The sequence below is a fragment of the Gekko japonicus genome, unplaced genomic scaffold (genome assembly GCF_001447785.1).
Source record: "Gekko japonicus isolate JY-2015 unplaced genomic scaffold, Gekko_japonicus_V1.1 scaffold46, whole genome shotgun sequence".
In the NCBI taxonomy this organism is placed as follows: domain Eukaryota; kingdom Metazoa; phylum Chordata; class Lepidosauria; order Squamata; family Gekkonidae; genus Gekko; species Gekko japonicus.
In genome coordinates, this window is record NW_015169173.1 from 2,339,240 (window position 1) to 2,367,032 (window position 27,793).

Genomic DNA, 27,793 nt, shown 5'->3' on the forward strand with positions numbered 1-27,793 from the left:
ATTCAGTCATTTTACTTGCAGGAATACATTCAGTCATTTACATAATATTTCACTAAAACAAAAAATTAATCCAAGCTACTGATAGGGTTGCCAACTTCAAAGTAGGGCTTGGAGATCTCCTGGAATTACATTTGATCCCAAGAGTTCAGAGATCAGTTCCCCCAGGGCTTTTTTTTTTTTTGTAGAAAAAGCCCAGCAGGAACTCCTTAGCATAATTAGCATAATAGCAAAATACTCATTTGCATATGCCACACCCCCTGACAAAGGGCAAGCATGTCTGGATTTCCTGCCTGATCGGGCAGGGAACTCAGGCATTTAAATCCACCCCCCTTCAATGAGTTTTTCCACAAAAGTGGAGAGACTCAGGAGAAAAGGAGGGCATGTCTACTCACCTCCCCTTCCCCTCCACAGCCAACGCGCTGGGAAGGGCAGGCAGGCAGACATGCCTGCGTTCCCTGCCCATTCCTCTCCAGGTGCCCCACAGCTGGTGGCAGGGAACCCAAGCATGTATAGAGGTTTTGGCTGTAGGCGTGGTCAACTCTGAAGCCAGCCAGAACTCTGTTCCTGTGCGTTCCTGCCCCAAAATAGCCCTGAGTTCTCCTTGAAAAAATGGCTGGTTTGGAAGATGGACTCTATCGCATGACAGCCTGATGTGATCCCTCCACTTCCCCAATCCCACCAGCTCCACTTTCGTATCTCCTGGAGTTGGCAACACTATCTATTGGATAACTTTGCTGTACAACACCCACACTTTTCATCCAAAATAAAATCTACATTGCAATATGAATCATTTTACTGGGGATCTAGTTAGTAGTTTGTTGGTCTTCCATGAGTGTGTCAGGAGTCGCAACTGGGTCACAGTTTTACTTATGATAGGTCATACAAGCAGCACAAATTAAGGAATGGTTTCTATATTGTAAATTTTGGCTAAAAGAAGGTTCTGGATCTAGAAAAGTTGAAAACTACTTCATTAGAAGGATCATCACATGGCAGAAGTAGTTAATACAGATGGAGTCCAAGAATGCTATTTTTCAATAATCTAACGGTCTGCTGTCTTTATATAATAAAATCAGCTATGGTAATCAAAGAGGAGGATCACACCACCTCTTTTGCTGCAATGAGTACAGGTAGGGTTGCCAGGTCCCTTGGGGGGTGGGGAAACCCCTGCTCGATGGGTCTGTTACCCGCCGGCCCAATCGGGCCTCTGGGGGAAACCCCACCCCCAAAGTACCGGGAACATGTTGGGCACATTGTGGAGGGACACTCTATCATTTGAGGGAAAACTCTATAGTTTTCTCTCGAATGATAGTGGAGATAGTGAAGAGGGACCAGGACTCCCCCGCTGCAACTAAAGGTAGGACGTGGCAACCCTAGTACTAGGAGACAAAGGCTTGTAAGCATGTTCAGTTTGGGAGTGCAGAGCTGTGGATGTGTGAGCAAAATGGTATGCCTGTGTGCTTTGACATAGCTTGTAGTTCCATGTGCTCAGTGTTTTCCCACATTGCCAGTGAACAAGTGTACATTGATAAAACACAAACAAAAGCAATCTTGATGTGATTGTATGTATAACTGAATCAAGATTATTTTTCTGGTATTTTACCATTGTGCAAAAATGCACATGTGCATGAGCAGAAGACCATAGAAAATATTTCTGATACAAACATATATATAGTCTCTTCAAGGTTTTATCACTACACATCTGTATGTCAGTAGCATGGGAAGGAACTGAAAGGGACAGTAAATGGTGTGTGCTCCAGTTCCTGAGTTAATTTTAGATATTCTCCTAGTTAATGTGCAATTAAGGAAGAGGAGAGTGCAATGCAGAACACAATTCTGCAATAATAATGGAATGGAACAGGGGGAATCTACTCAATCCCACTGCAGACATAATAGTGTACTAATTGTTTGGTGAAATCAAGGAATTACACTAATTGTTTGTGGTTAAATGGAGCGAAGTCCCTACACACTTCAACTAGCACACTTATGAAATCACAGACAACATTGTTTTCTCAGGACAAGAAGCAGTTCTAGAATAGGCAAGTAAACTGAAATGACTAAAAACAGAGCCCCCATTTTACTAATATTTAACAGCAGTTCTGAGGTATTTAACTATTTTAAATTCTTTACTTATCACCAGTACTAACATGATTCTATAAAACCTGAGAAAGATTTTGGATCTCACCAATTTGTACTTTCTCTTCCTTGACTGCACTGTTAGCTACTCAATAAATTAATTAAAAAACAAAACTGTGTCCATAGTCAAGTAGCTCTTCTGGGAATGGAATAAAGAGTTTAAATAGAGGGAAATATGATGTCCTTGAACTTTATTTCCACTTCGTAATTTTTGTTCCTGAAAGCATTCACTCTTTGCTTTTCCTGGAAAAACTGGTCACTCACATATTGTTTCCTACAGAGTTAACTATATGGTTCTTCCTTAAGGGAAGCTAGCAGTACTGTTTAGCGACCTGATTCTTTTATTCTGTTTCACTCTAAGGTGAGCACACAGATAGCATGCATGATATTTGTAAGATATTCTACATAACTTACTTGTAGATTTTCACTGTTATAGATATTTAGGGTGGAAACTAGTCAGAGGGTAAAAAACACTGATTTTACTGACCAAAATTCCAAAAAACCTGACCAAATACTGACAAAAAATTGACAAATTACTGAACAATTTAATGTCAGCCTACTGATAAGCTAGTGTTTTAAATGTAAAACTAGAACTTCATTAAAAATTATTAGTATCTGGCCCCTACCATCCCCATAGTTAGATGTGACCCAGATAAAAAGACTGCACACCTTTTTATTGATTTTTTAATGAATAGAGGACAGTTTTCATTATTGTACAAAATTTAAGGCAAAAAAAGATTCCCTTTTAAAAAAATAATCACATACTGCAGATAATAAAACAGCAAAAGCGTATTAAACCAAACATAAAGTAAAAATTATGACAACAAAACATAAGTACTGTAAGGTGAGGCTTATCTTTGCTTTTACTTTATCTTTGGTTTTTTGATGAAAAAAGAACTGGCCAGCAGCCTGCCATCCCTGGTGGAGGCTGTGTTGGGCTGGGCATTGGAACACCCTAGACTGATTGTCCTGCGTGATTTCAATGTCCATGCGGATGAAGTGGCCTCCACTCAGGCAATGGACCTAATGTCATCGGTGGTGGTGCTGGGACTCACCGGGCTGGACACATGCTCAATCTGATCTTCGTGGCAGGGGTCAAGTGGACTGGGTCACTGCCTCAGCAGTGCCATGGTCAGACCATCATGCCCTGAAGGCCCATCTGAATGTTTCACCCTGACCCTGTTTGGGTGGCGAGCCGATTTCAGCTTGCCCGCAGAGCCAAATGGACCCTATGTGGCTTCAAATGGCCCTGCGAGATTTGATGTCCCCTGGCAGCTTGTTAGATGAGCTTGTGGAGGATTGGCACAGCTGACTCACAGTGGCCATTGATGAGATTGCTCCCCGATGTCCTCACTCTTTGCTGGCTCCTTGGTTTACCCAAGAGTTGCGGCTGATGAAGCAAAGGCTAAGATGGCTAGAGAGACAGTAGCGGTGCGCTTATAGAATGTTTATGAGATCCTATGAGATGGTACTCAAAGCTACTGAGAGTACTACATGGCCATGATTGCATCTGCGAGCTCATGCCCAGCTCAATTATTTAGAATAATTCAGTCTATGACTGTTCTGCCACAAGGCAGACCAAATGTTAGGGAATTGGACACTGGCTGTGAGGCCTTTGTGAGCTACTTTGCAGATAAAGTCCTGTCGCTCCGCTGTGACCTCCCTACCACAGTTGAGACAGTAAGTGAACTCAAGGCTCCATGCACATCTTCTAGTCAGGTTATGGATTATTTCAGTCCGCTCAGCCTGGAGGAAGTTGACAAACTGCTCTTAACCATATGCCCTACCACGTGCTGCCTTGACCCGTGCCCATCATGGCTAATTAAAGCTGGCCATGATGGGTTTCGAGATGCCCTAAGGGAGGCCACTCAAGGAAGCTGTGGTTTGTCCCCTCCTGAAAAAGCCATCTCTGGATCTGGCCGAATTGGCTAATTACCGGCCAGTCTCCAATCTGCCCTATTTGGCAGAGGGCCATGGCAATTCAGCTACAGACCTTTTGGATGACACTTCCATTCTAGATCCTTTCTGCCCTCACATATTATGCTTACTCTGTATGTTGGTTTTAAAATCGTAATAATAAAACTAAACTAAGATCCTTTCCTTTGACAAAAATTAATAAAATTGTTTTTGGGGAAAAAAAGATCCTTTCCAGTCCAGTTTCCACCCAGGCCGTGGGATGGAGATGGCACTAGTCGCCCTCATCGATGGCCTCCGGAGGCATCTGGATGGGGGTGGATTGGCAGTGATGTTGTTGTTAGATCTGTTGGCAGCGTTCAACACGGCCAACCATCAGTTACTGATCCACCACCTCACCGAAACTGGAGTTCAGGGGCCTGCCTTGCAATGGCTGGCTTCCTTCCTTCAGGGTCCGGGACAAAGGGTGGTGCCAGAGGAGCAGCTATCCCAAAGGCACCCACTGATTTGTGTAGTGCCCCAAGAGATGGTGCTGTCCCCAATGTTATTTAACATCTACATGCACCCCCTTGCCCAGATTGCCGGAAGGCATGGGCTGGGATGTCACCAGTATGCGGATGACACCCAGCTCTATCTGTTGTTGGGCAGCCAATTTGACTCTACACTGGAAGATCTGGACTGGCTGTTGCAAGCTGTGGCTGGTTGGCTCAGACTGAGCCAAATAAAATTGAATCTGATGAAGACAGAGGTCCTTTGCCTGAGCAGGGGCAGCCCATTGGTGGGGCCATTGGTGCCAGTGCCAGAGGTTTGGAGCTTGGGAGTGCTCCTGGATGCCTCACTAACAATGGAGGCCCAGGTAGCATCCACTGACAAATCAGCCTTTTACCACCTCTGGATGATTAGGCAGTTGATTCCGTTCCTCAAATGCAAGGACTTGGCGACAGTGATCCATGCGATGGTCACCTCAAGATTGGACTACTGTAATGCTCTCTACATTGGGGCTGCCCTTGACCCAAATCCAGAAGATACAGCTAGTGCAAAATGCTGCAGCCAGGCTTCTGATGGGCTTCCCTATCCAGGAACACATCCAGCCTGTGTTGAAAGCACTGCACTGGCTGCCGATAGCATACCAAATTCGCTTCAAGCTGCGTATGGTCAGGGGCCCACATACATGTATGTTTTATATGTTTTAATGTGGTTTTAATTGTATTGAATTTTATACTATTGGACTGTATTTATATTGTTGGAACCCGCCCTGAGTCCGTCAAGGGGAGGGCGGGATATAAATCCAAATAAACATAAACAAACATACCTGAGAGAACACCTTTCCCCATATGTTCCCCAGAGAGCACTGCGCTCAGGGTCACAAAATCGATTAGCCTTCCAGGTCCTAAAGATGCCAGGCTGGCCACAACCAGGGCCAGGGCCTTCTCAGTGGTGACTCCATACTGGTGGAATGAACTCCCAAAAGAGATCGGGCCCTCGGGACCTCTTACAGTTCTGCAGGGCCTGCAAGATGGAGCTCTTTCACCAGGCCTTCGACTAAGGAGCCACACCAAATAACATCAAATAACTGAGAAGTGACAGTGCCCTGGTCTTAACAGCCTGTGCTGTTGCCTAAATAAAGAGACCAAAATGAGCCAACCACCAATATAGATCATCTGATTACAACACTAGTATTGGTTCCGCCTTCTGTAAGCATTGTTATAAGTACCTGATGACTTACTAGCACTTTATGATAATGTTGAGCTTTATTTGTTTTAAGATTTTATATAATTAGTTACATATATGTTTAATTTCTTTGTAAGCCGCCCTGAGCCCACTCCAGTAGGGAGGGCAGGGTATAAATTGAAATAATAAATAAAGTTATTCATAAACTCTTTTGTTTCTCAACAGTTTTCTGCACTGCATCCACAAGCATTTTTCCCCTTGTTCTTGTCTTCCATTGCTTTCTCAACTCCGTTTAGCATGAGCCTGTGCCATGTTGAAGCCCACAATATCCATCATCTCTACTTTCATTGTCTCATGTTTTAAGAGGTCAATTATGTTTCTATACTTTGTGGAAGATTTCACCAAATCACTTTTACTCTTAGGAACAAAGTCCTTAAAGTACTTCATAACTAAACTGAAAATAATCTGTCTTCTCACTGGGAAGTCATCATATTTCCCCAAAAATGCAGTAATGAAACCAGAAAAACACAAACTGTATTCACAAAAATCAAAGAAATACTGACTTTACTGACCAATTTTTTTTTAAAAAACTGACAAATTACTGACCAAGATGAAAAAACTGACTTTTACTGATTTTACTGACCATTTTCCACCCCTGGGTACATGCAGAAAAAAACACTCACCAAGACTGCAATCCTAAACACATTTATTTATCCATTAAATTATTTCTATCCTGCCTTTTCCATGAAAAGATTAAGGCAGCTCATAAATTAACATGCCTACAGGTATATCAATTAAAATAATAAAATATTAAAGCAATCAAAAACACAAACACTGTCCCATGCAGGCAAAATTGATTTAAAGAGTTACTTTAAAACATTTTCATAAGAGCACAGAGTAATATAGATATTTTGTAAACTATAGTCTGAATTTAACAGATTAGTGTCTGAAACAATACCCTGAAATTAGCTTTGTGATGTATCAGCCCCACTAGCTACTAGCTGAGCTGCCTGGATGTCATGGAATATTTTATCTTAGTCAGTGTAGAAACTGTAGACATTTCATTGTTGGCAAACAGTGTAATTTTATGAGAAAAATGAAAGGTCCAGTAAGGGGGAAACACATCATACACACCTCTAGGTTTTTATGAAGCTAGTTTCACTAACACCAATGAGACCTGCTTCAATCCAAAGAAATTTCGGATTGCAAATGAGTTGGAAATTCTAATTCTAATGACTTAGTGCCAGGACCCCTCGACTTACTGCCAGGAGGCTGTCCCCTTTCCCCTTCTCTGTGTGCCTTCCCTCCCCTGAGACACTCAGGGGGCAGGGGGCGTGAAGAAGGAGCCCGGGAAGCTGAAGCGAGCACACCTCCCCTGGGATGCTCTGCTGCAGCCAGAGCTCCAGCCTGGACCAGCTGCCGCTCCCCATGGAGAGCTGGGAGCACTCCTGCTGCTGAGGGCCCTTGCAAAGTGGTGTGGGAAGTGAGCACCGAGCCGGGCTCCTCCCCTCTGCTCTCTCTCCCCCACCCACAATGGGAGGGAAGGAGGCCGCTCACTCTCCCCGTTTCTGCATCATGTGTATTGGCCCTTGTGTTTAGGCCACTTGAACTTTTTAACGAGGCTTTCATTAGGCCCTTATATGTTTTTAACTGTCTTTCTAATAAATACATGTATTTTTGTATAAGTTTCAACTCGGTTTTTAATACTGCCCTTCTATCAGACTTCTTTCTTCTCAAATGGAGCAGGAAATGAATGAATGAATGAATGAATAATTGAAATATATTCTAAGAGTTATTTGCCAGTTTTTAAAATTAGAAAATATTTATTGCTTTTGCATTTTATACACTCTTCTGCAGCTGTATCTCTCTCATTAAAAAGTTGCAGTCCTGCATTTCCTTTATACAAATGTTCCACATTTTCTTGTCTGCTTCCAGTGTAATGGCTATTAGATGTGCAAGTTGGGCTGATAAAGCTATTTTCCTGAATTAATAATTTGTTCACTTATGCATCTGGATGTAATAATTTATTCTTCTGTACTATCCAGAGTACATCATGCTATACCAGAACAGCAAAACATACTTACTCCCCAACGGTCATGTGACAGGAAAACTGAAGACACCTGGAAATCACTGAAAATACCACTGTGGTTGGATCTAATTAGTACAATCTGCCACAGTAGAGCTTTTCTTTAACACAATTTCTAGGCTGGCAGAACATGCCTCTTCCACTGGAGCAATGCTCCTTGACCAGAAGAAGGCTCTGCTATCAGCATAATGGAAACTTGAATCCAAGCCCATTTGAAATTCATATTTCATTATTCTCATTATGTCACTTTATGATGTAATACAGTTACTAAAAGAGTACAGCTATGAAGACCTTGGTTCAAATCTCAACAACAAAGGTGACTTTAAGCTAGGGATGCCAGCCTCCAGGTGGGACCTGGGATCCCCTGGAATTACAGTTCATCTCCAAATAATAGAAATCAATTCTCCTGGAAAAAATGGATGCTTTGGAGGCTTAACTCTATGGCACTGTACCCTGCTGAGTTCTTTGTACTTCCCAGGCTCCACCCCCACCCCTCCAGGGCTTTCTCAACCTGGAGCTGAAAACTCTAGCCTCCACCCCCTGCCGGTGGCCGTGGGATGCCGACAACCTGGCAATCCTACCTTAAGCCAGATCTCAGCTTCATAGTCTTCCTTGCATCTACAATAATACTAGTTTACTTCACAGGGCAGGTGAGAACTATTCAACTAATACAGGTGAAGTACTACGAACGTACAAAATGAGTCTTGTAAATGTTGTGCAAAAACAAAAACAACACAGTAGATATGAGAAATAATTGTTTCTAGCTCTTCCTATTTGCAAATAACTCTGTTTCACAAAGGGGGGGGGACCCACAATGCTAAGGTACTAATGTAGCAGTAGAAGGAAACCTTTATTGCTGTGTGATGATAAATATATATTCTTTAAAGATTTAAAATTTTCACTGGGAAGACAAACCAATAAACAAGATTCAATAAATATTTACTATAAAAGGCAAAAAGTTAGATAACTTCAAGGGATAAACTTGCTGAAAAGGATCGGAATGCTGAAGGGGGATCATAAACTCTCACTGCTATTCTGTTTTTCACACCAATGAAATGATGGGTCTTATTCTGTGAATGCTGAATTGACCAAATACAGGTATTTCATTTTCCACATGCAATTTCATCAAGTGCTATTACACTCAGTTGCTTTTGGACTCATTCCATATAGCAAATGCTTACAATCACTGCAGGCCCTCTAAATTTGACTTTTGTTCTGAAGAAAATTGAAATCTAAACCCAATCTTCCCCTTGTCTAGAGATACCAAGAAGTGCCAGGAAACCCAAAACTTCTATGTAGGTTTCTGTGGAGTGTAAATGACTAATGGAAGGTAGTCTGTGAGATGAAGTACAACAGTTCCTTCTGATCCAAGATTTCACACTCATATAATATCTATACCCTCCCCTCAATCTGTTGCTTAGGAGCCTAATTTAGCAGTGAAGCGGAATAATAACTAGAACAAGTGGACAACAGCTGGCAATTTTAATAATGTTGGAAATTAAATTGCATTAGTAGTCCACTTTGTTTAATTATTTGATAGTTGTACCACAAATCCAAACTTGCAAGGAGAAAATCATCATGGCTGCAGACCAGAATGATGCTTTAGCAGAAGCTGCACATTCTCCTTGTTGAAAAAAAAAATGCTGCAACTGACTACAGGGATTTCCCAGTGTGTTCATCAAATATTTTATTCTGACAGCTTGGGGCTCCTCGTATAATAGGATTATCCAACATGTAGGCGCAAATGCCAACAGTTCAGTTTAGGGGAAAAAATATTCATTACATATTTTATCCATTAGCCTAAGTCAGGGCTTAATGAGAAACAGTGATCAAGATTAAGGATAAAAAGGAAAAAATTGACTCTGTTATGAAAGCTCAAGAATTTCTAAGGGTCCAGTTGGGAAAGTCAGAGGACGGCAAAAAAGAAGAGAACAGCAAGTCCAGTGGCGAGCTAGACTCGGGTTCTTCCGGAGAGGACTCTCTGGCAGAGCAAGGGGCAGCAGCCCCAAAAAGTCCTTATAAGTTACGGAAGAGAAGGGGAAAGGAGAAGTAAAGGCTGAAGGACTCTGAATTGTGTCTTTGAGAACTCTGAAATGGGATGATCGGGGGTACTGTGTTTAGACAGTTAAATTTTAAGCTTTAAAGGAAAAGTACTTTAAATGTTTGACTCAGTTTGTAATGGGATCAATGATGGGAAGACTTGATGCAACTAAGCTAATAGGAGGATCTCCTCTCTTGGGTTTTTAGTTAGTAGTGGGTTATTTACTTAGTCCCGTAAATGTAGTTTCCCTTCCTTTTTCTTCTGTTATAGTTTTTGTAGTTATATAAAAATAATAAAAAATCCCCTCCAGGGCCTCAAAAAAAGAAAAAAAGAAACAGTGATTGTTGTTTCAGTTTATGACTCATCCAGTGTGACCACATTTAAGTACCCAACTGTTATAAGGTTCCAGGTCCATGGCTTCAAAGCCTTGACCTATACAACTTCCAAATTGCCTTACACAAAGCAATGCCTTAGGGCAGGGGTCCCCAGCCTGTGGCCCATAGGCTGCATGCCACCCTGAGCTCTTTCTGTGTGGCCCTCCAACCTGCTTGTTTGCTGCTATCACCCTCAAGGCATTTCCCTTCAGACCCACACTGTTCTTCCTGTCTCAAGAGGCGCCATCTAATGCTGTTTTTCCTGTCCCTTTCTTGCAAAAAACACAATAGCAACATTATTTCTTCTGGTCTCCATGGTTCCTTCTGTCAGCTCCCCTTGGTCTTATCCTCCATGCTAGCATTTTGGCCATTCTGGGTGCTTTGCGAGCTTGCAAAGTTTAGATACCTGTACAACTCAGCTTTTTCACTCCCCCTGTCCATGCATCACCATGCTGAAGGCTATATATGTGTGTAAAGAAGATAAAGTAGCTGTGTGAATGGGTACAGATGTCTTGCCTGCTTTTGCAAAAAAAAAAAAAGTTGGAAAAGGACTATAAAAGGGCTGGTATTTTTGCTAAACAAAAGATACAAAGTATTTTGCATACTGGACATTTCTATAGGCTCCACCCATCAAGGCTCCTCCAAGTGGCTTTCAAGGTTACTGGAGAGATTGCTGCTGTAGGCAAAGGCATTCTTCCTTCCTCAACAAGAGCTGGTTGCTCTGACTTCTTGCCTTTCTTGCTTCTGTTTCTCCTCCCCCATCCCTTCTAGGAGTCTTCTCATGAATCTGTGATTGCAGGAGCCAGTGAGGGGCCCCTTGGGTTGAGGGGGAAGGAGTACTCTCATAGCAAGGAAGCTTATGGGCAGGGCTGGCTCACCCACTAGGCGAACTAGGCATTTGCCTAGAGCGCAGGACCCTGGATGGGGCACCGAACTGCGCCTCCCCCCATCAAAAGTTCCCCCCCTCTGTCCGCCCCCTGCCTTTCCCATCGTCCCTCTTTCCAGACCCAGATTTCTGTGCTCCCGCCACTTCAGGGCTGGCACCACAGGCTGATGAGGGAAGTGCCTCCGCCTTGTGCTCTCGCCTGTCTTGCCCAAGCTGGTCTCGTGACGAGGAGAGCTTCCCTCAGCCCAGGTGGCACCAAACGGGGCAGGCGCAAGAGCCAGGGGCTGCTGAGGAGGGCAGCGCACAGACATCGTGGACTTGCTCCAGGGGGCGCTGCTGAGGAGAGGCGGCGGTGGCAGCTTGCCTGTGTGTGGGTGGGCAGGGGATTAGTACAGGGATTAGTACAGGATCCGATGCTTTTTAACTTGTTTATTAATGATTTGGAATTTGGAGTAAGCAGTGAAGGGGCTAAATTTGCGGATGGCACTAAATTGTTCAGGATGGTGAGAACCAGGGAGGATTGTGAGGCACAACCATAGGGATTTGTTGAGGATGGATGAGTGGGTGTCAGTGTGGCAAATGGGGTTCAATGTGGCCAAGTGCAAAGTGGTGCACATTGGGGCCAAAAATCCTAACTATAAATACACGTTGATGAGGTCCGAACTGGTGGAGATTGACCAAGAAAGAGATCTTGGGGTCTGCAATAAAAAAGGCCAATGCTATGCTGGGGATTATTAGGAAGGGAATTGAAACCAAATCAGCCAGTATCATAATGCCCCTGTATAGATCGATGGTACATCCTCATTCGGAGTACTGTGTACAGTTCTGGCAACCACAACTCAGAAAGGATATTATAGCACTGGAAAAAGTGCAGAAAATGACAACTAGAATGATAAAAGGGTTGGAACACTTTCCCTATGAAGAAACGGTAAAGTGCTTGGGGCTCTTTAGCTTGGAGAAACAACGACTGAGGGGTGACATGATAGAGGTTTACAAGATTATGCATGGGATAGAGCAGGTAGAGAAAGAAGTATTTTTTTTCCCTTTCTCACAATACAAGAACTCGTGGGCACTCAATGAAATTGCTGATCGGTTGGGTTAGAATGGATAAAAGGAAGTATTTCTTCACCTAAAGAGTGATTAACACATGGAATTCACTGCCACGGGAGGTGGTGGATGGCTTCAAGAGGAAATTGGATAAACATATGGAACAGAGGTCCATCAGTGGCTATTAGCCAGAAGGTATAGATAGGATAGGACCTCTCAGTCTGGGGAAATTGATGGTCTGTATTCTTGGTGTTTGGGGGGGGCAGGGGGGGCCTTCTAGTGTCCTGGCACCACTGGTGGACCTCCTGGTGGCACCTGGTATTTTTGGCCACTGTGTGACAGAGTGTTGGACTGGATGTGCCATTGGCCTGGTTCAACATTGGCTTCTCTTATGGTCTTATGTTCTTATATTTTTCCCTAAGGAAAAGGCCTGAGGAGGATAGCCTAGGCTAGCCTGAACTTGACAAAAGCTAAGGGGTGTCAGTCCTGTTGTTTTTGGATGGGAGCTCAAGGGAGTCTAGGTTTGCTACACAGGCAGACAATAGCAAGCCACTTCATCTCTTGCCTGGGAACTCCTATGGGGTCACCATAAATCAGCTGGAACTTAGAAGAAACGGGGAGGATAAGAGGAACTATACGGTTTATGCCAGTGAAAAATCAAATGCATTGGGCATGAGGTCTAACATATGAAGTATTCACAAGAACAGCACTCCAAAATAATTACTGTTGTGTTTGAGTTCTGTTTCGTGCCCACTTATAAGAATGCAAGAGTCCTGTTGGATCAGACCAGTGGTCCAACTAGTCCAGCATCCTGTCTCACATAGTAGCCAATCAGTTCCTCTGAACCTGATGTTGCCTTCTGGCTCTGGGATTCAGATGTTTAGTGCCTCTGAATGTGGAGGTTCCCCTCCACATTGCTAGTAGCCACTGATAGATCTACCCTCCATGAATCTAATCTCCTTTTAAAGCTGTTTATTCCTAAGGCCACCAGTACATCCTCTGGCAGCAAATTCCACATTTTAACCACTCTATGTGTAAAGAAGTATCTCCTTTTGTCCACTTTGAATTTACTGCCCATCAGTTTCATTGGATGCCCTCAAGTTGTAGTATTTTGGGAGAGGGAGAAAAACCAGGAAATTACAGGCCAGTCAGCCTAACGTCTGTCCCAGGCAAATTAGCAGAATTTGTAATCAAATATAGAATTATTAGGCACATAGAAGAACAAAGCCTGCTGAGGAAAAATCAACATGGCTTCTGCAAAGGAAAGTTCTGCCTCACCAACCTTTTGGAGGTCTCCGAGAAAGTGAACAAGCATGTAGACAATGGCGGCCCAGTAGACATTATATACCTGGACTTTCAAAAAGCTTTTAACAAGGTCCTCACCAAAGACCCGTGAATAAACTTAGCAGTCATGGAATAAGAGGAGGGGTTCTCTTATGGATTAAAAAGTTGCTAAATAACAGGAGGCAAAGAGTAGGAATCAATGGACAGTTCTCACAATGGAGATAAGTAAGCAGTGGGGTCCTACAGGGATCAGTATTGGGACCGGTACTATTTAATTTGTTCATCAGTGATCAGGAACTAGGGATGATCAGTGTAGTGGCCAAATTTGCAGGTGACACCAAATTATTCAAGACTGGCCTGTAATTTCCTGGTTTCCTTCTGGATCCCTTTTTAAAAAAAACATTTTAAAAATAACATTGGCTACTCTCTAGTCTTCTGGTACAGTGGCTGAATTTAATGACAGGTTACATATACAGGTTAGTAGATCAAATATCTGAAATTTGAGTTCCCTAAGAACTGTTGGGTATATGTCATCAGGACTTGGAGACTTATTTCCCCAGTAAGTCTAAAATTAATCTCTGGTCACCTGAATTTGGCTCAATTCTTCAGACTCTCTTCCTCATAATAGTGGCCATGGCATGAGTACATGCCCAACACTTTCCACGGAGAACACAGAAGCAAAAAAGTCACTGAGCTTCTCTGCCATCTCCCCATCTTTCTTTAGCAATCCCTTTATTTCTTTGTAATCCAAAGGCCCAATTGCTTCTCTGGCTGAAGCAATTGGGCAATCAGTCAGCAGCAAGACAGACTGATTAGAAGCTGTGGAATAACTCTAATTCAAGGGATAGGAGGAATGAGAGAAAGAAAGAGAATGAAGAACTATAAGAAAAGACTCAGGGGGAACTCCAATTCACCACCAGCCTCTACCTACAAATCAGAAAAATGGTTGTATGTAGATGACTCATTCTGGGAGGAATTGATGAGGTGAATATCTTTTACCTCCCCTAATACAAAAGGTAAAGATAAGGATGCACTAAAAGAACAAAGTACTCAAATGCTGCACCCCTATGAGAATGATACAGCAGGGATTGAAAGGGAGGAAGCTGTTTGCCACCTGGCAGCTAATCTAAAGACCATTAATTTAGCTATGGTAGCTCCGGGAGAAAATGTGGGAGAAACACTCAAAGATGATCTGATAAAGTTTGCAGGGGACCAATGTTTACTCAGTGCAGACACCGTGGTAGCTATTTACCAACAATTTAACAAAATCTCAACTAACCTGTTTGCCCTAAGAGATGTGTTAAATGAATTTGGAAAGCCAGGTACAATCAATCAGAGAGTACCGAACATAACCATTACCTCCTCAGCAAAAATGCAGAGGAGTGGAGGATTGCCTTCAACTACTCTCAGATCTCAAATTAACAAACTTGGACAGCTAACTACAAGGGCAACAGACAGTTTCACTCTGCAAAACAACCAAATAGTATTGCTAATTGCTCGGAACTTTCTAAATCCAGGTTGTTGGGTGAACAGAAGAGAAATCACCTGTTCACTGAGCTAGCTGCTCCATATAGAGCAATATTTTGTGGACCTTGAGCAAACAATGAGACTCCCTGCCACTCCCCCTATTGGCGAGTGTTATTAACATTCAAGCAATCCACTATCCCTTTTATGCTGCTGAGAATGAGATTTCTTGCTCTCTTTCATATAAGCCCTGTCAGAGTCTTTGCTGAGTAATGGAAGGAAAAACAGGTTGCTTACCTGTAACTGATCATCTTTGAATGGTCATCTGTGTATTCACACCCTTGGGACTCTAGGCGCCTGCGCCGAACTCAAGCGGTGACTTCTAAGCTCCAGAAAGGGATTTTTGCACTCTCTCCCCAACACATGCCCAGGAAATCCACTGCACATACTCAGGGCGGGGTGCAGAGATCCCGCCAGTTCCTTCTGACCACTGTCCAACACAACTGAAGACTGTAGGCAGGGCTTTTTTTGTAGAAAAAGCCCATCAGGAGCTCATTAGCATAATAGGCCATACCCAACAACAGAAACTCATTAGCATATTAGGCCACACCCATGACAGTGCATCTCATTAGCATATTAGGCCACACCGCATGCCTTCCCTTGGCTTGCCCGAGCTCCTCACAGACACGGGGCGCCCGGGCAAGCCCCCCCTTGGAGGGAAGGCAGTTTAGCCTTCCCTTGGCTTGCCGAGGAAGGTACAGGGAGGAATTTAATGCCCCCCAATCCTTCCAGCCCCCCCCGGGCCACCCGCCTCAGAGTCGCTCTCCAGGTCTTCCCTCTGTAGCCACGCATGCAGAGGTTTTGGCTGTAGTGGGCGTGGCCAACTCTGAAGCCAGCTGGAACTCTGTTCCTGTGCATTCCTGTCCTAAAATAGCCCTGACTGTAGGCTGCCAGTGGAGGAGAAGGTCGGGCGGGTGGTGTGAATGCACATATGACCACTCAAAGATCATCAGTTACAAGCAAGCAACCTGTTTATCTTCTTTGTGGTCTCTGTGCATCACACCCTTGGGAGAGTAGCAAGCTCTGACCTACCTGGTGGTGGGCAATGGTAGCTACTCAATCACATATCAATTGGAGAACAGCTCATTGCACTGCAGCACATCCCCTGGCTTGAACACCTAAGGCATAGTGCTTGACAAACGTGGTAGGTGTTGCCCACATTGCAAGCTCTGCATATTTCCTGCAAGGGAAGGCCGTGGATGTGGCCAGCACCCTCAGGGAATGCGCCCTGACCAGGTCAAGAAGCATAAGTTTAGCCAGAAGGTAACACAGCTTGATTGTCTCCACTATCCATTTCGACAGCCATTGGGCTGAAATTCCAAGTCCTTTTTGATGTTCCGCATAGGAAATGAAAAGATGGGTGTCCCTGTGAAGTGCTTTCGTTCTGTCCAAGTAAAACAGGGGGGCTCTCCTGACATCCAGTAGATGGCGTCACCTCTCTGAATCAGACTTCGGATCAGGAAAGAAGGTAGGTAAGGAGACTTCCACTTGGAGATGAAAATCTGATATGATTTTCAAGTAAAATTTGATGCCCAGGAGTAAGGACACTCCTTCCCATAGAAACGAAGGTAAGGGGGATAGCACCGAAGTGCCCTCAACTCACCCAGTTGTTTGGTGGAAGTAACGGCAACCAGAATGGCCGTTTTCCCAGACAATAGTTGAAGGTTGCATGTGGCCATCGGTTCAAAGGGCCACCGAGTTAAACCATGAGAACAAGGGGTAAGTCTCATGCAGGGGTGGATTCCCTCACTGGAGGGTGATACCATCCTAGACAGTTGATAGATACCATCCTAGACACTGCTATTGTTAGAACTGAAGTTAAACATGCGAAGGTTACAGATATACGGAATTCAAGTAAAGGCACTAAAGATCAGGACCCAATCCCACCCCCCCCGTATTTTGCCTGCCAGAACTAACCATCAGCTCCCCCCCCAGTCCCCATAGGCATGTAGCCTTACATAGCCAGGAAACAGGATCATAGACATTTGAGAAGCCAGGACATTTGGCATTGCGAAGGTGACAAGCCCCAGGCGCTTCAAAGAGAGGGAGAGAGAGGAGCCTCCTCTCTCAATGGCAGGCAAGCTGTAACCTTGAAAATGCACAGAGAGCCTGACAGTAAGTCCCATTCAGGAGCCCTCCCTTTATCAACTTGTTTTTTGTAGTCTTCTTTTGCATTTCTCAGAGTCTCTTGGATTGTGGACCATCGATCCTTTAGATGTCCCCCCCCCCCATGATCGCAATTCTCCCAGTTTGGGCTCCTGGGTAGTCACCGTGGGGAGGGGGGGCCCTTTGTACCTGTGTACAACCTTAAAAGGTGAGAGGCCAGTGAAAATGTGCACTGAGTTATTTCACGTAAGGGAGGAGGTCGACCCAGTTGTCCTGCTGGTAAATGGTGAAGCATCGGAGCAATTGTTCTACCCTTTGATTCACCCTCTCAGTCTGCCTTTCCGTCTCTGGGTGATAGGAGCTGCTGAGACCTTGTTCCACCCCCAACACCTGCAGCAGCTCCTTTCAAAATTTAGCGAGGAACTGCAATCCCCTGTCCGAAATGATCTTGTGAGGAATGGAATGCAGCATCACGATGTGGTGCATGAACAGCTTGGCTGGTAGCTTGGCCGAGGGCAATTGTGTGCAAGGAATAAAGTGTGCCTGCTTGTAGAATGTGTCGACCACCATCCAAATCACTGTTTTACCTTTACTGGGTGGTAAGTCAGTTATAAAGTCCATTGAAATCACTGCCCGTGGTCTCTCTGACGTTTTAAGGGGTTGTAATGTCCCAGGAGGCTTTCCTGGCCTCTGTTTCCCCATTAGGCAGGTATGACAGGAACCCACATATTGAAAAAGATCTGCCCCCATACGCAGCCACCAGAATTGCCTTTGAAGGAGGTGCAAGTTTTTCAGGTATCCAAAATGCCCCACCAGTTTATTTTCGTGTGCCAAAGTCAGGATTTCCCCTCTCAATGCTTTAGGCATGAACAGCCTCCCACCTCTGTACCAACAGCCATCCCCCTGCTGCTCCGCTGAATTGTCAGTTTGAATGTCCTCTATGTACCCCTCTGAAAAAACTGTTTTAAATTTGCAAATCCAGGGTTCAATATCAACGGGGCCTCCAATTTCACTCGGCTGCGAGTTACCCCCCTCCCCTACTGAGTGGGTGTGAACATTGAACCTGTGACTTCTTCCCTATGGCTGTCATGTTGTGGGAGGCGGGATAGTGCATCAGCTAGAGAGTTTGACTTCCCAGGGAGGTGCTGGAGGGTGAACCAAAATTTAGAGAAAAACTCTGCCCAGCAGAGCTGCTTGGTGTTCAGGCGCCTGGGCATGTGTAATGCCTCAATAGTTTTGTGGTCTGTCCACACTTTAAACGGCCCTCTCGCCCCCTCCAGCCAGTGCCTCCAGGTCATAAGGGCTAGTTTGATGGCAGCTGCCTCCTTGCCCCAAACAGCCCAATTACGCTCTGTGGGGAAGAACTTCTTAGACACATATGCCAAGGCGTGGAGCTTTCCATCCTCCCCCTGTTGCAGGATCGCCCCTTCCATAGCCACTTTGGAAGCATCCACCTGGATTACAAAAGGCTTATTTTTGTCAGGATGATATAAAATGGGCTCAGAGGTAAACAACCCCTTGAGCTTTTCAAATGCCTGCTGGCACTCTGGGGTCCAGTCCAGCTTGGTACTTGACTTGCTACTATCAAGACCCTTTCCCTTCATTTTTAATGTCAGTAAGGGGCAGGGTCACCTGGGCAAAGTTTGGGATGAATGCACAGTAGAAATTAGTGAATCCGATAAATGATTGGAGTTGGTGTCGGGTTCGAGGAGCCTCCCATCCCACGATGTCCTGTACTTTATAGGGTTCCATGCCCAGTCCATTCCCTGAAATCCGATAGCCCAGGAAATCTACAAACTAGCAGGTGGACACTAACCCTCCAACAGAAGTATCCCTGTTATCTGATTCCAGGTCTTCAAAATCAAAGTCAACTATTTTATTTACTTGGCAGATTTCAATAAAACTGCAGATAGAGAACTGTGATGCCAGGACATAAAACGCCAATTTCTAAAGATGCTAAAACTCAAATGACAGAAAAACTGCTGCAACTGAGCCCTGGCCAAACCAAGCAAAAGCTCCTGCCATGATAATTGTGCCAAGATTTTTTAAATAAATATTTACTTATTTAATTATTCTTTATATTTTATTGTATAAATATGAAACCATGGCATCCTTAACTTTTGTTTGAAGTGAGTACAATCACCTTATTCAGAAGATGTTTTCCACTGAACCTTACAATATCAACTCAGGTTCACCCAATCCGTAGTAAAATTTCACAGGTTTGAAACCATCTAATACTAGTAATTTTGAGAGCTTTGGTCCCTTGTTTTCAAAGATGAGAAATTAGTATTTTATTGCTGAAATTTGTATATAATTGTATCTTTAATAACTATTCTGGTTTTGCATAATTTTTGTGTGTAAACTGCATTTTGGAACTTTTTAAAAATTTATGAATTATTTCAGTGTATTGAGACCCCATTAGTCAATTGTTTTATAAATTATTTCTCTACAAGATTTCAATTGAAGAAATAATTTGAGATGGATCCAATTGCAGATGCCAGTTTGTTGGATAAAGCCCTGTTAGGTCCTGTGTTGATTTTCTTCTTCTTCTCGATTTATTTAGCTTATTTTGTGTTATACCTTTTATATTACACTGTGATGAACTAAATTAAATTTTGTAACTTTTTCCTATTATTGGTTTTTTAAAAAGAAAAAAATATTATTTGTCTTGATGCTCTTATAAACCCGCTGCTCAAAATCTCTTTTTGCACACCTAATTATTGACCTGCATTTCTTTTGCCAGAGCCTGTAGTCCCTACTGTTCAATTCATTGGGGCAGACCTTCCACTTTTTCAAAGAAACCTCTTTACTTTTTATAGCTTCGTTGACTTGCATTGTTAACTGCACAAGCCTTTTAAGAGTTGGCAGTGCCTTTCCTAACCTGTGGAATGCATGTATTTGGGCTTTAATTAGTGTGGTTTTAAATACCTTCCAAGCATCTTCAAGGGATGTGACTCTCTTGTGTTTCCTTTACAGCTTCCTTTAATTTTTTTGTTTGCTTGATTTATAAACTGCCCTTCCCCTGGAGGGCTCAGGGTAGTGTACCCCACAATAAAAAAACCCAATAAATTTGATCATACATAATGATAGTCAATCAATTAATAGAATAAACTCATCAAAATATAATCTATTCTATTCCCTTCCTGTTTGTAAATTTTCTTCTTTTGAAAACAAATGGTATAGTTTTGGAATTTAGGGGTAACTTTCCATTGACCTGAATGCTGAACTTACAGCATTATGGTCACTGTTCTCAATTGGTGCAACAACCTCTACATCTTTCACCTGGTCTTGAGACCCACTCAGAACCTAGTGCAAGATCACTACCCCTCTGGGTTGGCTCTGTGATCAACTGTTTCAGTGCACAGTAATTTATGATGTCTAGGAATTGTATTTCTACAGCATGACTCGAGCACATGTTTACCCAGTCAATGTGAGGGTAATGTATCCCAGTATAATAATATTATCTGCTTTAGTCACCTCCCTTATTTCCGTCTCCATCGCAAGATCAATTTCAAAAGTTTGATCAGGTGGACGATAGTATACCCCCATTGTTAAGTATTTCCACCCATATCACTTCCATTGAGGAGTTAATCCCCATGATGCTTTGTAATTTACTGGATTCTATGCCTTCTTTGATGTACCGTGCAACACTTCCCCCAACCCGTCCGTCTATGTCCTGCCTATAGAGCTTACACTTGGGAATGACTGGATCCCACAATTTTTCCCTATTCCACCATGTTTCTGAGATACCCACTATAAATTTTCATTGAGCATCAAGCACTCCAGCTTCCCTATCTTCGCTTAGAGACCTCTAGAACTGGCATAAAGAAACCTATAGTACAACCCTTGCCTCCGTTGGCCCCTTAGTTGCCTTGGTAGGGCTGACATCATGGGCAGTCTCAATAAGCTGGGCTGCGGCTGACCCTGAATGCAACCCCCCAGCACATACAGACAAGAAGGGGGTTGCCAACTCACATCTTTATTCAGTTTTCTGTCTACAGAGTTTCTTCCTAGCTGGTAAAGGTGCTCCAGAGTAGTTAATATCATTCCCTTTCCCCAACCACCTCAATCACTCTCTTCCCCCTCTCTCATTCCACCTTCCATGGAGTGTGTGGGGGTAACTTTACCCCTGCCTTCAGACACCCAACTCCTCTCCATGGTCGCCTTAAATCCCCTCCTAACTTAGGTCCTCCAGCTGGGGCCACAGGGCAGGGCCTCTGTACACCTGCTCCTCACCAGCCCTGACAACCTAATGGCCCATCCTTCCCTGCCTTAGTGGCTCTAGCTCCTAATAGCCAGCCTTTTCCCAGCTGGACCCCTCCAGTCAGACATGTGCAACTGGCCTTGACCTCCCTGGAATGCAGATCTGTAGACCTCTTGCCAGCACCTTGCCTTCTCCTCCCATCCTAGCACCACAGTTACCCTAAAAATAGTAATAATCAATAAACATTACGTCTAAACTACTGAGGGTTAATAGGGGTAATAAGCTTATAAGCACTTTCAGGTATTCAGCTTTATTTACTGTCCCACATCATGTAAAATGTGTATGAAATTTACACAAACCTACAACATATTTTTTCATAAACCATTTTTTATGATATTCCATCTTGGTTTATCTTTTTGGGCCCATTTTATAGTACCCCTGGTTTATGCTGTGAAAACCATAAGAATTTCTTTCTTGACTGTTGCCTAAACAGTTTTCAGTATATCCATTTCTGCTTTTCACAGCTCATCATGATAAGATACAATGTGGCAACAACTTTAGATCCTCTGTGATACCAGTTATTAAAGATTTGAATTTTCAAGTAGATTCTTAATCCCCCTTGGTTAGCATCTCATCTGAGTTCTCCTAAATTTAGCATTATGTCAATATGCAAGTGAGGGTTACATAACGTTTACTCCTGGGCTAGAAAAGGAAATATTCATGAAAACAAATATTCATGAAAATGCAAATATTCATGAAAACAAAGCCACTAATAATATCTTTACATACATAAAAGGAAATTGTCCTCAAAGTGAAAGCTGACGTACTACATTTTTATGCAGAGAATAGCACACAGACTCACTTTGCTTGGCTGCTGAACCTTGAACCATCAGCAAAATATAACAATAACAGAATAATGAAACAAACGTATGAGCAGCTTCTAGAACACAAAGCCCTGATCAATAATCCTAGGACTGTAAAATATGTGATCACTTCCTACTGAGGTTCAGAGTAAGAGCATGAGTCTTAGTTCATTGTAAATTGCAACATGGCAGATCCTCATGAGATAATTTATATACATTTTACGGGATTCACTACATACACTCTCTCCATTCTCTATACAGCAGGCTTTTCTATATGTAGTACAGCAGATTTAAGTAAGGAAACACATTTCTGAACCCAGAGGTGGAATGGGAGGCAAAAACAACCCTGGAAAGTGTCCCATCCCTGATGGAGGGGGAGGGAAGTAGCTGGCTCCTGTCTTCCTTGCAAGGGGCTACCAACTTGAAACAATGGTGACCCCTGCCCATTTTGTAAAGGGCCACCCCAAACTCCAGGTTATCAGCCCACCAGGAGTTTTCCTAGTGGCCGTAATGGCTAGTCTGCCCCATCTGAAAATGGATTATGGTTTCACCATGAACGCTTCACTTGTATCTATTCTGAACAAGCAAAGAATGTAATAAAAATCCTTTCTTTTTCAGGAGATATGCTAGAAGATGATGGCAAATTAATTTTGGTCACCCAGGTAAGTCTAAAAAATTAATTTTTCTTAGCACATACTAAACTTCTCACCTATATATTCTTTGGTTGAATGTAAAGGCTGCTGTTGAAACTTAGTGATGTATTAATCTCTTGCAAAATGATTAGATCAATATTTACTTCACTGGCAACACAGCCTGTGTGGCTTCCAGGACACTTCCTAATTCTTATCTAGGCAGTGGAACTGACATTGGCATATTATTTAAGATATATGTTGATAAAGTTCTGCTTTAGAAATGGTGTTACCAATCTTTAATGGCAGGAGAGTATTGATTTTCTTTAAAAATATGGTTATCTGCAAGAAAGTATGGGAAACAAAGAGTAGCACAGAAAGTAAACAGCACAAGCAGCCACAGAAGTAATTCAGAGTTATTCTGCACTGTGATGTGGATGCTTCTGAATGCTTAAAATCAGGAGACTGTACAGATTAACAGCTCATGACATAAAATGCATACCAAGTACAATGAATTAAAAGGAAAAAGGACTGGTTCGGATTCAATGGGGATTTCTACTCAAAGACGCAATGCTCATCAGTGGATTGGGATTTCCCTGTCCCCTCTCCTGCTGCAGTCCAAAATGAGAGCCAGTGAGATGTAGTGGTTAGAGTGTGAGACTAGGATCTGGGCGACCAAACTTGCTGGGTGAACTTGGGCCCATTACACACTCTCAGTCTAACCTACCTCGCAGGGTTGATGTGAGGATAAAATGGATGGGAGGAGAGCAACATAAACTGCGTTGGGTTCCAACTCAGTATAAATAAATATACAGTATACAGTATAAATAAATATTTCTGAAAAGCTGCTCCTGGGAAACAAGGGACCTCAAAAAACAGCATAAGGGGAGCTGGGGGACTGGAGGATGTGAGGGAATTGTAGAAAACTGCCCCTTCTTCTGTTGGTGGAAATCCTTCACTGGATCCAACCCATTGCTGACTCTAATAGATTATTCATTCAGTCCAAAAATTCTAGATCATTGTCCACCAAGTGATGAGAATATACAAGGAAACATGGTCCAAAAGACTTGTCTGTGGATACCAGCACAAATTCCTTTCCCTGTTCTTGGCTTTCTTTGATTTACCTTAAATAAATCTTAAGCAAATCTTAAATATCTTAAATAATATGCCAATGTCAGTTTAGAATGGTTAGATGTATATTTTCCACTACCTAGATAAGAATTAGGAAGTGTCCTGGAAGCCCCACAGGCTGTGTTGCCAGTTTGGTATAGTGGTTAGGAGTGCGGACTCTAATCTTGGAGAACCCTGTTTGATTCCCCATTCCTCCACATGCAGCTGCAGGCGTAACCTTGGGACAGTCACAAGTTCTTTCAGAGCTGCTCTCTCATGAGCAGTTCTCGAAAGAGCTCTCTCAGCCCCACCTGCCTCACAGGTTGTCTGTTGTGGGTAGGGGAAGGGAAAAGAGATTGTAAGCCGCTCTGAGACTCCTTCAGGATATTGCAAAACAGGGTATAAATCCAATCTCTTCTTCTTCTACCTATTTTCCATTTCTCTAATCCTGCTTTTTCTTCCATTAGCTGCCACACTTGCTAGATTTTACTTGGTACCCTTTTGCCTTATGGCACCTTCTCCCTGATTCCCCTTTCTGCCTATTAATTCCTAAGGTTCTACCCAGCCTGATGGTTAGTCCTGGTCCTTTTATATCCCTTTTTGTATCAAACTTGCTTGCCTCACAGATTTTCTGTTAGATTTTTGAGGATAAAAGGTTTCTTTTCCAAGATATTTTGTAATTATATTTTTGTTTTGTTTTTTAACCCTACTCTTAACACTGTTGGACAAGTTGTTGGTTCCCCTGGTTTTGCAGCAGATGTGGGTGACTTAATTCAGGAAAAGTGGCAGACACACAGTCACGGTTCAGATGGGGTGTCACCTGACGCTGCCACCACTCTGGAATTAGGATCCCTTGAGAAAGCCCAGAGCACCCTCCCAAAACCTTCAGACCTCCCTTTTGGCCGAATAATAGGCGTGAGGACCAGGCAGAGTGAACAACAAGAAAAAGGTTTATTTTACAGAAGGTCAAACAACAAGGTGCAGAATAATAACAGTAAGGGGGTGAAAAGAAAAGAAACCAAATGCCCTAATGCGTCTAAATATACTGTCCCTAGCTCACTATCTCAAGTGGCCTTAGACTACTCACCCTTCCCTCAGGATGAGGTTTTCTTCCCCACAGCAGCCTCTTTCTTTTGGCCCTGTTTCCTGGGAAGAAGAACAGCTTTTCCTCTTGTACCAGTTCTTATATCCCCCAGCCCTCTCCTCCCCTATTGGTCAAAATTAGCACCAAAACTTCCCAAGGCCTTCTAGGGTTTGTAGGCCCAGCCTTCCCTACTGCTAGCCAGGCTCCCTGGGCCTGCTAGACCTCTGGTGGCACAGCCGAGATCATGAAACACACAGACATAAGTATTTGCATTAATTTGACATGAGATACAGAGATAAAAATATGCCAAATATTACAGACATGATTTTCCATTATTTTGAATGTATCAATTATTTTATCAGTTGTTAAGCAGTAGTTTTTAAAAACCTTTAAACAAAACTACTCTAAATATTCTCAAAAATATCTTTTTTTACAAAAATTGATCTGCAGAGCCTTTGGGGCATAATTTCTGCTGTGGAAATGCAGCCTATGTATTGGAGGTACTTTCATTTCATTGCAAATTCAGAGCATTTAGACACTAGCTCTTATCAGCTTTTTAATGGTCTGCTCTGTTTTATGGGCAGTTTTATGCTGCTTATGTCTTACATTTTTAATGGCTACTTTTTATACTGTTTTTTTTTTAAGTGAAGCCACCCTCGAGCAGGACTCTGAAGAAGTGGCACAGAAATATTCCAAATAAATAAGTAAATAGTTCAGTTCTCACCTAGGAATTTAAATTAATTATCCACTTCCTTCCCCCCCCCCCAAGAATCCTTGAACTCATAGATAATCTAGATATATAAAAAAGGCTAGCCGTGTTCTTGATGATATACCTTCTACCAGGGGTCATTTCGTAGAAAAAGAGGGGGACTCATTAGCATAACTCATTAGCATATGCCACACACCCTGACATCACCGGAAGTGTGTCCTCCCCACAGCCAGTGGCGACCTCCAGCGGGCACCAGCAGGGAGCTCCAGGCCCCGCCCTCCCGCACCTCACCCGAGGGGATGGCGTCCCCCCGCGTCCCCCCCAAATGACCCCTGCCTTCTACCTGATTGGGCCAGCCTTTCAAGGTCATTTTCATATGTGGGTCTCACTCCATTGCACATGCCATCTCTGCCGCCCCCCATAGTCAGTCGGAACACAGAGGTCATTTGCACATGCGGCAACATTCTAAACAGTTTCACCTCCAACATTCTAAACAGTTTACTGTTCCTGACTCTCATAGCCAGTTAGAACTAGGATTGCCAAATCCCCCCGGGGGGCGGGTAAATCCCCGCCCGAGAGACCCATTACCCGACGACAGCAAATTGGGCCCGGGGGGAACTCCACCCCCTTCTGGCACACGTCCCCAGCGTGATGATGTCACCCAGTGGTGACATCAACATGTTGGCCACGTTGGGGGCGGGACAATCTATGATTTGAGGGAAAACTCTATGGTTTTCCCTCAAATCCTAGTGGCCCCACCCCCAATGTGCTGATGCGATGACGTCACTTCCAGGTGGTGTCATCGCGGCGGCACGCGCGCTTCGCGCACATGCACAGACTCCCGGGACGGCGTGGGACTCCCCCACGGTAAGTAATTTTGGACTTGGCAACCCTAGTCAGAACACAGAGGTCATTTGCATATACAGCCTGATTGGCCCTCACTTCCAAAATTCGAAACAGTTTGCTGTTGGGAGTCATTTAATGTGTCCTGAGGTAAAATACATCTCCCAATCTTCCTCTAAATGTTCACTGGGATTGCCAATCTTCCTGAGGGCCTGGAGATCTCGAAATCACTGTGTTCCCCAGCCACAGCACATCATTTCCCCTGCAGAAGATGGGTGCCTTCACACACATACTCTACAGTAGCACATAACACAAGCATACCATGCCAAAAAAGGCAGAGCCCACCATAAGCACATGCTGAAGCTAAATGCTGCAAAGCTGAAAATGACAGGAAAAGAGACCAACAACGCACTGCAGATGAAAGGAATGCTGAGCTTCAGCATCTGCATAATCGTCATCATGCTATGACGCCACAGCAAAGAGACGCTGAATCTCTCCGCATATGTGCTGTCCATACTGCACAGGCACAAAACATGTCTCACCAAATGAAAGGCACACAGACAACTCATCAACAGACAACAAGAAACGGCAGAGATAACTGCTCAAAGACATCAAAACCTCAATAATAGAGATGTTGCAGTCCTCCAAGCTACACAAACCACTGCATGCTGTAAGGACTTACACCGCATGGATGATGAGAATGCTGTTCCTACACACTCATGTGGCACTCTGGACCAAATTTGTGAATTCTGCCATGCCAAACACTTCCTCAGAGAAAGAACATCCGATGGAAAGTTCTCTACCTGTTGTTCCAAAGGAGTAGTCAAATTAGATCCCATTTACATTTCCCCATTAATTGAACAACTTCTGACATATCACCATGAGCTTTCAACAAACTTCTTGGTTAACATATGGTCAATTAATAGCTCCCTTGCATTTGGATCAATGGGAACACAAATGGCTCCTCCACCAATTCTGATAACATCTTCACCAAAAACATTGTTTATAGAGAAATTCTGCAATGCTGATGACTGAATCCTCTATACCTCCTGGCCAGCTATATGTTGGGTTGTCCAGAGACCAACACAATGAGGATGTCACACTTCACATTCTCCATGTACCACACTAAGGTGTACACAAATAATTAAAAACGATGATGACTGATTTTACACTAACTGTATATACTTCAGCCATGTAAAAGCCCACTAAAAACCAAACACTGCAACACATAACAACTGTAAGCACCATCCCTTGATTTAACCAACTATACAAACATAAATACCAA

At 43.5% G+C, this 27,793-nt stretch overlaps 1 protein-coding gene across 1 annotated transcript in view; it reads right to left on the minus strand.

Moving 5' to 3' along the window:
- GABRB2 (gamma-aminobutyric acid (GABA) A receptor, beta 2) overlaps positions 1 to 27,793 on the minus strand; it is a 196,299-nt gene that overhangs the window by 60,064 nt on the left and 108,442 nt on the right. The window lies entirely within an intron of this gene.